Genomic DNA, 15,375 nt, shown 5'->3' with positions numbered 1-15,375 from the left:
ACTGCTGTCAGTCTATTTCTCTGTTATCAGCCATTCCTCTGTCAAGCTGTCAGTCTATTCTCTCTGTTATCAGCCATTCCCCCGTCCTGCTGTCAGTCTATTCTCTCTGTTATCAGCCATTCCCCCGTCCTGTTGTCAGTCTATTTCTCTCTGTTATCAGCCATTCCCCGTCCTGCTGTCAGTCTATTCTCTCTGTTATCAGCCATTCCCCATCCCGCTGTCAGTCTATTTCTCTCTGTTATCAGCCATTCCCCATCTTGCTGTCAGTCTATTTCTCTGTTATCAGCCATTCCCCGTCCTGTTGTCAGTCTATTTCTCTCTGTTATCAGCCATTCCCCGTCCTGCTGTCAGTCTATTTCTCTCTGTTATCAGCCATTCCCCTGTCCTGCTGTCAGTCTATTCTCTCTGTTATCAGCCATTCCCCATCTTGCTGTCAGTCTATTTCTCTGTTATCAGCCATTCCCCGTCCTGTTGTCAGTCTATTTCTCTCTGTTATCAGCCATTCCCCTGTCCTTCTGGCAGTCTATTTCTCTCTGTTATCAGCCAATCCCGGTCCTGCTGTCAGTCTATTTCTCTCTGTTATCAGCCATTCCCCCTTACTGCTGTCAGTCTATTTCTCTGTTATCAGCCATTCCTCTGTCAAGCTGTCAGTCTATTCTCTCTGTTATCAGCCATTCCCCCGTCCTGCTGTCAGTCTATTCTCTCTGTTATCAGCCATTCCCCCGTCCTGTTGTCAGTCTTTCTCTCTGTTATCAGCCATTCCCCGTCCTGCTGTCAGTCTATTCTCTCTGTTATCAGCCATTCCCCATCTTGCTGTCAGTCTATTTCTCTGTTATCAGCCATTCCCTGTTCTGTTGTCAGTCTATTTCTCTCTGTTATCAGCCATTCCCCGTCCTGCTGTCAGTCTATTTCTCTCTGTTATCAGCCATTCCCCTGTCCTTCTGGCAGTCTATTTCTCTCTGTTATCAGCCAATCCCGGTCCTGCTGTCAGTCTATTTCTCTCTGTTATCAGCCATTCCCCCTTACTGCTGTCAGTCTATTTCTCTGTTATCAGCCATTCCTCTGTCAAGCTGTCAGTCTATTCTCTCTGTTATCAGCCATTCCCCCGTCCTGCTGTCAGTCTATTCTCTCTGTTATCAGCCATTCCCCCGTCCTGTTGTCAGTCTTTCTCTCTGTTATCAGCCATTCCCCGTCCTGCTGTCAGTCTATTCTCTCTGTTATCAGCCATTCCCCATCTTGCTGTCAGTCTATTTCTCTGTTATCAGCCATTCCCTGTCCTGTTGTCAGTCTATTTCTCTCTGTTATCAGCCATTCCCCGTCCTGCTGTCAGTCTATTTCTCTCTGTTATCAGCCATTCCCCTGTCCTGCTGTTAGTCTATTTCTCTCTGTTAATAGCCATTCCCCATCCCGCTGTCAGTCTATTTCTCTCTGTTATCAGCCATTCCCCGTCCTGCTGTCAGTCTATTTCTCTCTGTTATCAGCCATTCTCCGTCCTGCTGTCAGGCTATTTATCCCTGTTATCAGCCATTCCCCTGTCATGCTGTCAGTCTATTCTCTCTGTTATCAGCCATTCCCTGTCCTGCTGTCAGTCTATTTCTCTCTGTTATCAGCCATTCCCCGTCCTGCTGTCAGTCTATTTCTCTCTGTTATCAGCCATTCCCTCGTCCTGCTCTCAGTCTATTTCTCTCTGTTATCAGCCATTCCACGTCCTGCTGTCAGTCTATTTCTCTCTGTTATCAGCCATTCCCCATCTTGCTGTCTGTCTATTTCTCTGTTATCAGCCATTCTCCTGTCCTGCTGTTAGTCTATTCTCTCTGTTATCAGCCATTCCCCTGTCCTGTGTTCAGTCTATTTCTCTCTGTTATCAACCATTCCCCTGTCCTGCTATCAGTCTATTCTCTCTGTTATCAGCCATTCCCCATCCCGCTGTCAGTCTATTCTCTCTGTTATCAGCCATTCCCCTGTCCTGTGTTCAGTCTATTTCTCTCTTTTATCAGCCAATCCCCGTCCTGCTGTCAGTCTATTCTCTCTGTTATCAGCCATTCCCCCGTCCTGTTGTCAGTCTATTTCTCTCTGTTATCAACCATTCCCCTGTCCTGCTATCAGTCTATTCTCTCTGTTATCAGCCATTCCCCATCCCGCTGTCAGTCTATTTCTCTCTGTTATCAGCCAATCCCCGTCCTGCTGTCAGTCTATTCTCTCTGTTATCAGCCATTCCCCCGTCCTGTTGTCAGTCTATTTCTCTCTGTTATCAGCCATTCCCCTGTCCTGCTGTCAGTCTATTCTCTCTGTTATCAGCCATTCCCGTTCTGCTGTCAGTCTATTCTCTCTGTTATCAGCCATTCCCCTGTCCTTCTGGCAGTCTATTTCTCTCTTTTATCAGCCAATCCCGGTCCTGCTGTCAGTCTATTTCTCTCTGTTATCAGCCATTCCCCCTTACTGCTGTCAGTCTACTTTTCTCTGTTTTCAGCCATTCCCCGTCCTGCTGTCAGTCTATTTCTCTCTGCTATCAGCCATTCCCCTGTCCTGCTGTCAGTCTATTTCTCTCTGTTATCAGCCAATCTCGTCCTGCTGTCAGTCTATTTCTCTCTGTTATCAGCCATTCCCCATGCCGCTGTCAGTCTATTTCTCTCTGTTATCAGCCATTCCCCCGTCCTGCTGTCAGTCTATTTCTATCTGTTATCAGCCATTCCCCCGTCCTGCTGTCAGTCTATTTCTCTCTGTTATCAGCCATTCCCCTGTCCTGCTGTCAGACTATTTCTCTCTGTTAACAGCCAATCCCCATCCTGCTGTCATTCTATTTCTCTCTGTTATCAGCCATTCCCCCGTCCTGCTGTCAGTCTATTTCTCTCTGTTATCAGCCATTCCCCATCCCGCTGTCAGTCTATTTCTCTGTTATCAGCCATTCCCCATCCCGCTGTCAGTCTATTTCTCTCTGTTATCAGCCATTCCCCGTCCTGCTGTCTGTCAATTTATCTCTGTTATCAGCCATTCCCCCGTCCTGCTGTCAGTCTATTTCTCTCTGTTATCAGCCATTCCCTTTTCCTGCTCTGTCTATTTCTCTCTGTTATCAGCCATTCCTCATCCCGCTGTCAGTCTATTCTCTCTGTTATCAGCCATTCCCCATCCCGCTGTCAGTCTATTCTCTCTGTTATCAGCCATTCTCCTGTCCTGCTGTCAGTCTATTTTTCTCTTTTATCAGCCATTCCCCCCGTCCAGTCTATTCTCTCTGTTATCAGCCATTCCCCCGTCCTGTTGTCAGTCTATTTCTCTCTATCAGCCATTCCCCATCCCGCTGTCAGTCTATTTCTATCTGTTATCAGCCATTCCCCTGTCCTGCTGCCAGTCTATTTCTCTCTGTTATCAGCCATTCCCCTGTCCTGCTGTCAGTCTATTGCTCTCTGTTATCAGCCATTTCCCCGTCCTGCGGTCAGTCTATTTCTCTCTGTTAACAGCCAATCCCTATCCTGCTGTCAGTCTATTTCTCTCTGTTATCAGCCATTCCCCCGTCCTGCTGTCAGTTTATTTCTCTCTGTTATCAGCCATTCCCCTGTCCTGCTGTTAGTCTATTTCTCTCTGTTAATATACATTCTCCATCCCGCTGTCAGTCTATTTCTCTCTGTTATCAGTCATTCCCCGTCCTGCTGTCAGTCTATTTCTCTCTGTTATCAGCCATTCTCCATCCTGCTGTCAGGCTATTTATCCCTGTTATCAGCCATTCCCCCGTCATGCTGTCAGTCTATTCTCTCTGTTATCAGCCATTCCCTGTCCTGCTGTCAGTCTATTTCTCTCTGTTATCAGCCATTCCCTCGTCCTGCTCTCAGTCTATTTCTCTCTGTTATCAGCCATTCCACGTCTAGCGGTCAGTCTATTCTCTCTGTTATCAGCCATTCCCCTGTTCTGTGTTCAGTCTATTTCTCTCTGTTATCAACCATTCCCCTGTCCTGCTGTCAGTCTATTCTCTCTGTTATCAGCCATTCCCCTGTTCTGCTGTCAGTCTATTCTCTCTGTTATCAGCCATTCCCCTGTCCTTCTGGCAGTCTATTTCTCTCTGTTATCAGCCAATCCCGGTCCTGCTGTCAGTCTATTTCTCTCTGTTATCAGCCATTCCCCGTCCTGCTGTCAGTCTATTTCTCTCTGTTATCAACCATTCCCCCTTACTGCTGTCAGTCTATTTCTCTGTTATCAGCCATTCCTCTGTCAAGCTGTCAGTCTATTCTCTCTGTTATCAGCCATTCCCCCGTCCTGTTGTCAGTCTATTTCTCTCTGTTATCAGCCATTCCCCGTCCTGCTGTCAGTCTATTTCTCTCTGTTATCAGCCATTCCCCGTCCTGCTGTCAGTCTATTCTCTCTGTTATCAGCCATTCCCCATCCCGCTGTCAGTCTATTTCTCTCTGTTATCAGCCATTCCCCATCTTGCTGTCAGTCTATTTCTCTGTTATCAGCCATTCCCCGTCCTGTTGTCAGTCTATTTCTCTCTGTTATCAGCCATTCCCCGTCCTGCTGTCAGTCTATTTCTCTCTATCAGCCATTCCCCGTCCTGCTGTCAGTCTATTTCTCTCTATCAGCCATTCCCCCGTCCTGTTGTCAGTCTATTTCTCTCTGTTATCAGCCATTCCCCATCCTGCTGTCAGTCTATTCTCTGTTATCAGCCATTCCCCATCCCGCTGTCAGTCTATTTCTCTCTGTTATCAGCCAATCCCCGTCCTGCTGTCAGTCTATTTCTCTCTGTTATCAGCCATTCCCCTGTCCTGCTGTTAGTCTATTTCTCTCTGTTAATAGCCATTCCCCATCCCGCTGTCAGTCTATTTCTCTCTGTTATCAGCCATTCCCCGTCCTGCTGTCAGTCTATTTCTCTCTGTTATCAGCCATTCTCCGTCCTGCTGTCAGGCTATTTATCCCTGTTATCAGCCATTCCCCTGTCATGCTGTCAGTCTATTCTCTCTGTTATCAGCCATTCCCTGTCCTGCTGTCAGAATATTTCTCTCTGTTATCAGCCATTCCCCGTCCTGCTGTCAGTCTATTTCTCTCTGTTATCAGCCATTACCTCGTCCTGCTCTCAGTCTATTTCTCTCTGTTATCAGCCATTCCCCTGTCCTGCTGTCAGTCTATTGCTCTCTGTTATCAGCCATTTCCCCGTCCTGCGGTCAGTCTATTTCTCTCTGTTAACAGCCAATCCCTATCCTGCTGTTAGTCTATTTCTCTCTGTTATCAGCCATTCCCCCGTCCTGCTGTCAGTTTATTTCTCTCTGTTATCAGCCATTCCCCTGTCCTGCTGTTAGTCTATTTCTCTCTGTTAATAGCCATTCCCCATCCCGCTGTCAGTCTATTTCTCTCTGTTATCAGCCATTCCCCGTCCTGCTGTCAGTCTATTTCTCTCTGTTATCAGCCATTCTCCGTCCTGCTGTCAGGCTATTTATCCCTGTTATCAGCCATTCCCCCGTCATGCTGTCAGTCTATTCTCTCTGTTATCAGCCATTCCCTGTCCTGCTGTCAGTCTATTTCTCTCTGTTATCAGCCATTCCCCGTCCTGCTGTCAGTCTATTTCTCTCTGTTATCAGCCATTCCCTCGTCCTGCTCTCAGTCTATTTCTCTCTGTTATCAGCCATTCCACGTCTAGCTGTCAGTCTATTCTCTCTGTTATCAGCCATTCCCCTGTCCTGTGTTCAGTCTATTTCTCTCTGTTATCAACCATTCCCCTGTCCTGCTGTCAGTCTATTCTCTCTGTTATCAGCCATTCCCCTGTTCTGCTGTCAGTCTATTCTCTCTGTTATCAGCCATTCCCCTGTCCTTCTGGCAGTCTATTTCTCTCTGTTATCAGCCAATCCCGGTCCTGCTGTCAGTCTATTTCTCTCTGTTATCAGCCATTCCCCCTTACTGCTGTCAGTCTATTTCTCTGTTATCAGCCATTCCTCTGTCAAGCTGTCAGTCTATTCTCTCTGTTATCAGCCATTCCCCCGTCCTGCTGTCAGTCTATTCTCTCTGTTATCAGCCATTCCCCCGTCCTGTTGTCAGTCTATTTCTCTCTGTTATCAGCCATTCCCCGTCCTGCTGTCAGTCTATTTCTCTCTGTTATCAACCATTCCCCATCCCGCTGTCAGTCTATTTCTCTCTGTTATCAGCCATTCTCCTGTCCTGCTGTCAGTCTATTTCTCTCTGTTATCAGCCATTCCCCATCTTGCTGTCAGTCAATTTCTCTGTTATCAGCCATTCTCCTGTCCTGTGTTCAGTCTATTTCTCTCTGTTATCAGCCATTCCCCGTCCTGCTGTCAGTCTATTCTCTCTGTTATCAGCCATTCCTCTGTCAAGCTGTCAGTCTATTCTCTCTGTTATCAGCCATTCCCCCGTCCTGCTGTCAGTCTATTCTCTCTGTTATCAGCCATTCCCCCGTCCTGTTGTCAGTCTATTTCTCTCTGTTATCAGCCATTCCCCGTCCTGCTGTCAGTCTATTTCTCTCTGTTATCAGCCATTCCCCGTCCTGCTGTCAGTCTATTCTCTCTGTTATCAGCCATTCCCCGTCCTGTTGTCAGTCTATTTCTCTGTTATCAGCCATTCCCCGTCCTGCTGTCAGTCTATTTCTCTCTGTTATCAGCCATTCCCCGTCCTGCTGTCAGTCTATTTCTCTGTTATCAGCCATTCCCCATCCCGCTGTCAGTCTATTTCTCTCTGTTATCAGCCATTCCCCATCTTGCTGTCAGTCTATTTCTCTGTTATCAGCCATTCCTCTGTCAAGCTGTCAGTCTATTCTCTCTGTTATCAGCCATTCCCCGTCCTGCTGTCAGTCTATTCTCTCTGTTATCAGCCATTCCCCGGTCCTGTTGTCAGTCTATTTCTCTCTGTTATCAGCCATTCCCCGTCCTGCTGTCAGTCTATTTCTCTCTGTTATCAGCCATTCCCCGTCCTGCTGTCAGTCTATTTCTCTCTGTTATCAGCCATTCCCCGTCCTGCTGTCAGTCTATTTCTCTGTTATCAGCCATTTTCCGTCCTGTTGTCAGTCTATTTCTCTCTGTTATCAGCCATTCCCCGTCCTGCTGTCAGTCTATTTCTCTCTGTTATCAACCATTCTCCTGTCCTGCTGTCAGTCTATTCTCTCTGTTATCAGCCAATCCCCCGTCCTGTTGTCAGTCTATTCTCTCTGTTATCAGCCATTCCCCCGTCCTGTTGTCAGTCTATTTCTCTCTGTTATCAGCCATTCCCCGTCCTGCTGTCAGTCTATTTCTCTCTGTTATCAGCCATTCCCCGTCCCGCTGTCAGTCTATTCTCTCTGTTATCAGCCATTCCCCTGTTCTGCTGTCAGTCTATTCTCTCTGTTATCAGCCATTCCCCTGTCCTTCTGGCAGTCTATTTCTCTCTGTTATCAGCCAATCCCGGTCCTGCTGTCAGTCTATTTCTCTCTGTTATCAGCCATTCCCCCTTACTGCTGTCAGTCTATTTCTCTGTTATCAGCCATTCCTCTGTCAAGCTGTCAGTCTATTCTCTCTGTTATCAGCCATTCCCCCGTCCTGCTGTCAGTCTATTCTCTCTGTTATCAGCCATTCCCCGTCCTGGTGTCAGTCTATTTCTCTCTGTTATCAGCCATTCCCCATCCTGCTGTCAGTCTATTTCTCTGTTATCAGCCATTCCCCATCCCGCTGTCAGTCTATTGCTCTCTGTTATCAGCCATTTCCCCGTCCTGCGGTCAGTCTATTTCTCTCTGTTAACAGCCAATCCCTATCCTGCTGTCAGTCTATTTCTCTCTGTTATCAGCCATTCCCCCGTCCTGCTGTCAGTTTATTTCTCTCTGTTATCAGCCATTCCCCTGTCCTGCTGTTAGTCTATTTCTCTCTGTTAATAGCCATTCCCCATCCCGCTGTCAGTCTATTTCTCTCTGTTATCAGCCATTCCCCGTCCTGCTGTCAGTCTATTTCTCTCTGTTATCAGCCATTCTCCGTCCTGCTGTCAGGCTATTTATCCCTGTTATCAGCCATTCCCCCGTCATGCTGTCAGTCTATTCTCTCTGTTATCAGCCATTCCCTGTCCTGCTGTCAGTCTATTTCTCTCTGTTATCAGCCATTCCCCGTCCTGCTGTCAGTCTATTTCTCTCTGTTATCAGCCATTCCCTCGTCCTGCTCTCAGTCTATTTCTCTCTGTTATCAGCCATTCCACGTCTAGCTGTCAGTCTATTCTCTCTGTTATCAGCCATTCCCCTGTCCTGTGTTCAGTCTATTTCTCTCTGTTATCAACCATTCCCCTGTCCTGCTGTCAGTCTATTCTCTCTGTTATCAGCCATTCACCCTTACTGCTGTCAGTCTATTTCTCTGTTATCAGCCATTCCTCTGTCAAGCTGTCAGTCTATTCTCTCTGTTATCAGCCATTCCCCCGTCCTGCTGTCAGTCTATTCTCTCTGTTATCAGCCATTCCCCCGTCCTGTTGTCAGTCTATTTCTCTCTGTTATCAGCCATTCCCCGTCCTGCTGTCAGTCTATTTCTCTCTGTTATCAGCCATTCCCCGTCCTGCTGTCAGTCTATTCTCTCTGTTATCAGCCATTCCCCATCCCGCTGTCAGTCTATTTCTCTGTTATCAGCCATTCCCCGTCCTGTTGTCAGTCTATTTCTCTCTGTTATCAGCCATTCCCCGTCCTGCTGTCAGTCTATTTCTCTCTGTTATCAGCCATTCCCCATCCTGCTGTCAGTCTATTTCTCTGTTATCAGCCATTCCCCATCCCGCTGTCAGTCTATTGCTCTCTGTTATCAGCCATTTCCCCGTCCTGCGGTCAGTCTATTTCTCTCTGTTAACAGCCAATCCCTATCCTGCTGTCAGTCTATTTCTCTCTGTTATCAGCCATTCCCCCGTCCTGCTGTCAGTTTATTTCTCTCTGTTATCAGCCATTCCCCTGTCCTGCTGTTAGTCTATTTCTCTCTGTTAATAGCCATTCCCCATCCCGCTGTCAGTCTATTTCTCTCTGTTATCAGCCATTCCCCGTCCTGCTGTCAGTCTATTTCTCTCTGTTATCAGCCATTCTCCGTCCTGCTGTCAGGCTATTTATCCCTGTTATCAGCCATTCCCCCGTCATGCTGTCAGTCTATTCTCTCTGTTATCAGCCATTCCCTGTCCTGCTGTCAGTCTGTTTCTCTCTGTTATCAGCCATTCCCCGTCCTGCTGTCAGTCTATTTCTCTCTGTTATCAGCCATTCCCTCGTCCTGCTCTCAGTCTATTTCTCTCTGTTATCAGCCATTCCACGTCTAGCTGTCAGTCTATTCTCTCTGTTATCAGCCATTCCCCTGTCCTGTGTTCAGTCTATTTCTCTCTGTTATCAACCATTCCCCTGTCCTGCTGTCAGTCTATTCTCTCTGTTATCAGCCATTCCCCATCCCGCTGTCAGTCTATTTCTCTCTATCAGCCATTCTCCTGTCCTGCTGTCAGTCTATTGTCTCTGTTATCAGCCATTCCCCTGTTCTGCTGTCAGTCTATTCTCTCTGTTATCAGCCATTCCCCATCCCGCTGTCAGTCTATTTCTCTCTGTTATCAGCCATTCCCCATCTTGCTGTCAGTCTATTTCTCTGTTATCAGCCATTCCCTGTCCTGCTGTCAGTCTATTTCTCTCTGTTATCAGCCATTCCCCGTCCTGCTGTCAGTCTATTTCTCTCTGTTATCAGCCATTCCCTCGTCCTGCTCTCAGTCTATTTCTCTCTGTTATCAGCCATTCCCCTGTTCTGCTGTCAGTCTATTCTCTCTGTTATCAGCCATTCCCCATCCCGCTGTCAGTCTATTTCTCTCTGTTATCAGCCATTCCCCATCTTGCTGTCAGTCTATTTCTCTGTTATCAGCCATTCTCCTGTCCTGCTGTCAGTCTATTCTCTCTGTTATCAGCCATTCCCCTGTCCCGTGTTCAGTCTATTTCTCTCTGTTATCAACCATTCCCCATCCCGCTGTCAGTCTATTTCTCTCTGTTATCAGCCATTCTCCTGTCCTGCTGTCAGTCTATTTCTCTCTGTTATCAGCCATTCCCCATCTTGCTGTCAGTCAATTTCTCTGTTATCAGCCATTCTCCTGTCCTGTGTTCAGTCTATTTCTCTCTGTTATCAGCCATTCCCCGTCCTGCTGTCAGTCTATTCTCTCTGTTATCAGCCATTCCTCTGTCAAGCTGTCAGTCTATTCTCTCTGTTATCAGCCATTCCCCCGTCCTGCTGTCAGTCTATTCTCTCTGTTATCAGCCATTCCCCCGTCCTGTTGTCAGTCTATTTCTCTCTGTTATCAGCCATTCCCCGTCCTGCTGTCAGTCTATTTCTCTCTGTTATCAGCCATTCCCCGTCCTGCTGTCAGTCTATTCTCTCTGTTATCAGCCATTCCCCGTCCTGTTGTCAGTCTATTTCTCTGTTATCAGCCATTCCCCGTCCTGCTGTCAGTCTATTTCTCTCTGTTATCAGCCATTCCCCGTCCTGCTGTCAGTCTATTTCTCTGTTATCAGCCATTCCCCATCCCGCTGTCAGTCTATTTCTCTCTGTTATCAGCCATTCCCCATCTTGCTGTCAGTCTATTTCTCTGTTATCAGCCATTCCTCTGTCAAGCTGTCAGTCTATTCTCTCTGTTATCAGCCATTCCCCGTCCTGCTGTCAGTCTATTCTCTCTGTTATCAGCCATTCCCCGGTCCTGTTGTCAGTCTATTTCTCTCTGTTATCAGCCATTCCCCGTCCTGCTGTCAGTCTATTTCTCTCTGTTATCAGCCATTCCCCGTCCTGCTGTCAGTCTATTTCTCTCTGTTATCAGCCATTCCCCGTCCTGCTGTCAGTCTATTTCTCTGTTATCAGCCATTTTCCGTCCTGTTGTCAGTCTATTTCTCTCTGTTATCAGCCATTCCCCGTCCTGCTGTCAGTCTATTTCTCTCTGTTATCAACCATTCTCCTGTCCTGCTGTCAGTCTATTCTCTCTGTTATCAGCCAATCCCCCGTCCTGTTGTCAGTCTATTCTCTCTGTTATCAGCCATTCCCCCGTCCTGTTGTCAGTCTATTTCTCTCTGTTATCAGCCATTCCCCGTCCTGCTGTCAGTCTATTTCTCTCTGTTATCAGCCATTCCCCGTCCCGCTGTCAGTCTATTCTCTGTTATCAGCCATTCCCCATCCCGCTGTCAGTCTATTTCTCTCTGTTATCAGCCATTCCCCATCCCGCTGTCAGTCTATTTCTCTCTGTTATCAGCCATTTCACGTCCTGCTGTCAGTCTATTCTCTCTGTTATCAGCCATTCCCCTGTCCTGTGTTCAGTCTATTTCTCTCTGTTATCAGCCATTCCCCTGTCCTGCTGTCAGTCTATTCTCTCTGTTATCAGCCATTCCCCATCCCGCTGTCAGTCTATTTCTCTCTTTTATCAGCCAATCCCCATCCTGCTGTCAGTCTATTCTCTCTGTTATCAGCCATTCCCCTGTCCTGCTGTCAGTCTATTCTCTCTGTTATCAGCCAATCCCCGTCCTGTTGTCAGTCTATTCTCTCTGTTATCAGCCATTCCCCTGTCCTGCAATCAGTCTATTCTCTCTGTTATCAGCCATTCCCCCGTCCTGCTGTCAGTCTATTCTCTCTGTTATCAGCCATTCCCCCGTCCTGTTGTCAGTCTATTTCTCTCTATCAGCCATTCCCCATCCTGCTGTCAGTCTATTTCTATCTGTTATCAGCCATTCCCCTGTCCTGCTGCCAGTCTATTTCTCTCTGTTATCAGCCATTCCCCTGTCCTGCTGTCAGTCTATTTCTCTCTGTTATCAGCCATTCCCCGTCCTGCTGTCAGTCTATTGCTCTCTGTTATCAGCCATTTCCCCGTCCTGCGGTCAGTCTATTTCTCTCTGTTAACAGCCAATCCCTATCCTGCTGTCAGTCTATTTCTCTCTGTTATCAGCCATTCCCCCGTCCTGCTGTCAGTTTATTTCTCTCTGTTATCAGCCATTCCCCTGTCCTGCTGTTAGTCTATTTCTCTCTGTTAATAGCTATTCCCCATCCCGCTGTCAGTCTATTTCTCTCTGTTATCAGCCATTCCCCGTCCTGCTGTCAGTCTATTTCTCTCTGTTATCAGCTATTCTCCGTCCTGCTGTCAGGCTATTTATCCCTGTTATCAGCCATTCCCCTGTCATGCTGTCAGTCTATTCTCTCTGTTATCAGCCATTCCCTGTCCTGCTGTCAGTCTATTTCTCTCTGTTATCAGCCATTCCCCGTCCTGCTCTCAGTCTATTTCTCTCTGTTATCAGCCATTCCCTCGTCCTGCTCTCAGTCTATTTCTCTCTGTTATCAGCCAATCCCCGTCCTGCTGTCAGGCTATTTATCCCTGTTATCAGCCATTCCCCTGTCATGCTGTCAGTCTATTCTCTCTGTTATCAGCCATTCCCTGTCCTGCTGTCAGTCTATTTCTCTCTGTTATCAGCCATTCCACGTCCTGCTGTCAGTCTATTTCTCTCTGTTATCAGCCATTCTCCGTCCTGCTGTCAGGCTATTTCTCTCTGTTATCAGCCATTCTCCGTCCTGCTGTCAGGCTATTTATCCCTGTTATCAGCCATTCCCCTGTCATGCTGTCAGTCTATTCTCTCTGTTATCAGCCATTCCCTGTCCTGCTGTCAGTCTATTTCTCTCTGTTATCAGCCATTCCCCGTCCTGCTGTCAGTCTATTTCTCTCTGTTGTCAGCCATTCCCTCGTCCTGCTATCAGTCTATTTCTCTCTGTTATCAGCCATTCCACGTCTAGCGGTCAGTCTATTCTCTCTGTTATCAGCCATTCCCCTGTCCTGTGTTCAGTCTATTTCTCTCTGTTATCAACCATTCCCCTGTCCTGCTGTCAGTCTATTCTCTCTGTTATCAGCCATTCCCCTGTTCTGCTGTCAGTCTATTCTCTCTGTTATCAGCCATTCCCCTGTCCTTCTGGCAGTCTATTTCTCTCTGTTATCAGCCAATCCCGGTCCTGCTGTCAGTCTATTTCTCTCTGTTATCAGCCATTCCCCCTTACTGCTGTCAGTCTATTTCTCTCTGTTATCAGCCATTCCCCGTCCTGCTGTCAGTCTATTCTCTCTGTTATCAGCCATTCCCCCGTCCTGCTGTCAGTCTATTTCTCTCTGTTATCAGCCATTCCCCCGTCCTGTTGTCAGTCTATTTCTCTCTGTTATCAGCCATTCCCCGTCCTGCTGTCAGTCTATTTCTCTCTGTTATCAGCCATTCCCCGTCCTGCTGTCAGTCTATTCTCTCTGTTATCAGCCATTCCCCATCCCGCTGTCAGTCTATTTCTCTCTGTTATCAGCCATTCCCCATCTTGCTGTCAGTCTATTTCTCTGTTATCAGCCATTCCCCGTCCTGTTGTCAGTCTATTTCTCTCTGTTATCAGCCATTCCCCGTCCTGCTGTCAGTCTATTTCTCTCTGTTATCAGCCATTCCCCGTCCTGCTGTCAGTCTATTTCTCTGTTATCAGCCATTCCCCATCCCGCTGTCAGTCTATTTCTCTGTTATCAGCCATTCTCCTGTCCTGCTGTCAGTCTATTCTCTCTGTTATCAGCCATTCCCCTGTCCTGTGTTCAGTCTATTTCTCTCTGTTATCAACCATTTTCCTGTCCTGCTGTCAGTCTATTCTCTCTGTTATCAGCCAATCCCCATCCTGCTGTCAGTCTATTCTCTCTGTTATCAGCCATTCCTCTGTCCTGCTGTCAGTCTATTCTCTCTGTTATCAGCCATTCCCCCGTCCTGCTGTCAGTCTATTCTCTCTGTTATCAGCCATTCCCCCGTCCTGTTGTCAGTCTATTTCTCTCTGTTATTAGCCATTCCCCGTCCTGCTGTCAGTCTATTTCTCTCTGTTATCAGCCATTCCCCATCCTGCTGTCAGTCTATTCTCTGTTATCAGCCATTCCCCATCCCGCTGTCAGTCTATTTCTCTCTGTTATCAGCCAATCCCCGTCCTGCTGTCAGTCTATTGCTCTCTGTTATCAGCCATTTCCCCGTCCTGCGGTCAGTCTATTTCTCTCTGTTAACAGCCAATGCCTATCCTGCTGTCAGTCTATTTCTCTCTGTTATCAGCCATTCCCCTGTCCTGCTGTTAGTCTATTTCTCTCTGTTAATAGCCATTCCCCATCCCGCTGTCAGTCTATTTCTCTCTGTTATCAGCCATTCCCCGTCCTGCTGTCAGTCTATTTCTCTCTGTTATCAGCCATTCTCCGTCCTGCTGTCAGGCTATTTATCCCTGTTATCAGCCATTCCCCTGTCATGCTGTCAGTCTATTCTCTCTGTTATCAGCCATTCCCTGTCCTGCTGTCAGAATATTTCTCTCTGTTATCAGCCATTCCCCGTCCTGCTGTCAGTCTATTTCTCTCTGTTATCAGCCATTACCTCGTCCTGCTCTCAGTCTATTTCTCTCTGTTATCAGCCATTCCCCTGTCCTGCTGTCAGTCTATTGCTCTCTGTTATCAGCCATTTCCCCGTCCTGCGGTCAGTCTATTTCTCTCTGTTAACAGCCAATCCCTATCCTGCTGTCAGTCTATTTCTCTCTGTTATCAGCCATTCCCCCGTCCTGCTGTCAGTTTATTTCTCTCTGTTATCAGCCATTCCCCTGTCCTGCTGTTAGTCTATTTCTCTCTGTTAATAGCCATTCCCCATCCCGCTGTCAGTCTATTTCTCTCTGTTATCAGCCATTCCCCGTCCTGCTGTCAGTCTATTACTCTCTGTTATCAGCCATTCTCCGTCCTGCTGTCAGGCTATTTATCCCTGTTATCAGCCATTCCCCCGTCATGCTGTCAGTCTATTCTCTCTGTTATCAGCCATTCCCTGTCCTGCTGTCAGTCTATTTCTCTCTGTTATCAGCCATTCCCCGTCCTGCTGTCAGTCTATTTCTCTCTGTTATCAGCCATTCCCTCGTCCTGCTCTCAGTCTATTTCTCTCTGTTATCAGCCATTCCACGTCTAGCTGTCAGTCTATTCTCTCTGTTATCAGCCATTCCCCTGTCCTGTGTTCAGTCTATTTCTCTCTGTTATCAACCATTCCCCTGTCCTGCTGTCAGTCTATTCTCTCTGTTATCAGCCATTCCCCATCCCGCTGTCAGTCTATTTCTCTCTATCAGCCATTCTCCTGTCCTGCTGTCAGTCTATTGTCTCTGTTATCAGCCATTCCCCTGTTCTGCTGTCAGTCTATTCTCTCTGTTATCAGCCATTCCCCATCCCGCTGTCAGTCTATTTCTCTCTGTTATCAGCCATTCCCCATCTTGCTGTCAGTCTATTTCTCTGTTATCAGCCATTCTCCTGTCCTGCTGTCAGTCTATTCTCTCTGTTATCAGCCATTCCCCTGTCCCGTGTTCAGTCTATTTCTCTCTGTTATCAACCATTCCCCATCCCGCTGTCAGTCTATTTCTCTCTGTTATCAGCCATTCCCCGTCCTGCTGTCAGTCTATTCTC

The sequence above is a fragment of the Ranitomeya imitator genome, chromosome 1 (genome assembly GCF_032444005.1).
Source record: "Ranitomeya imitator isolate aRanImi1 chromosome 1, aRanImi1.pri, whole genome shotgun sequence".
Classification (NCBI taxonomy): domain Eukaryota; kingdom Metazoa; phylum Chordata; class Amphibia; order Anura; family Dendrobatidae; genus Ranitomeya; species Ranitomeya imitator.
The sequence above is the reverse complement of the archived record's forward strand: the minus strand, read 5'-3'. Positions refer to the sequence as shown.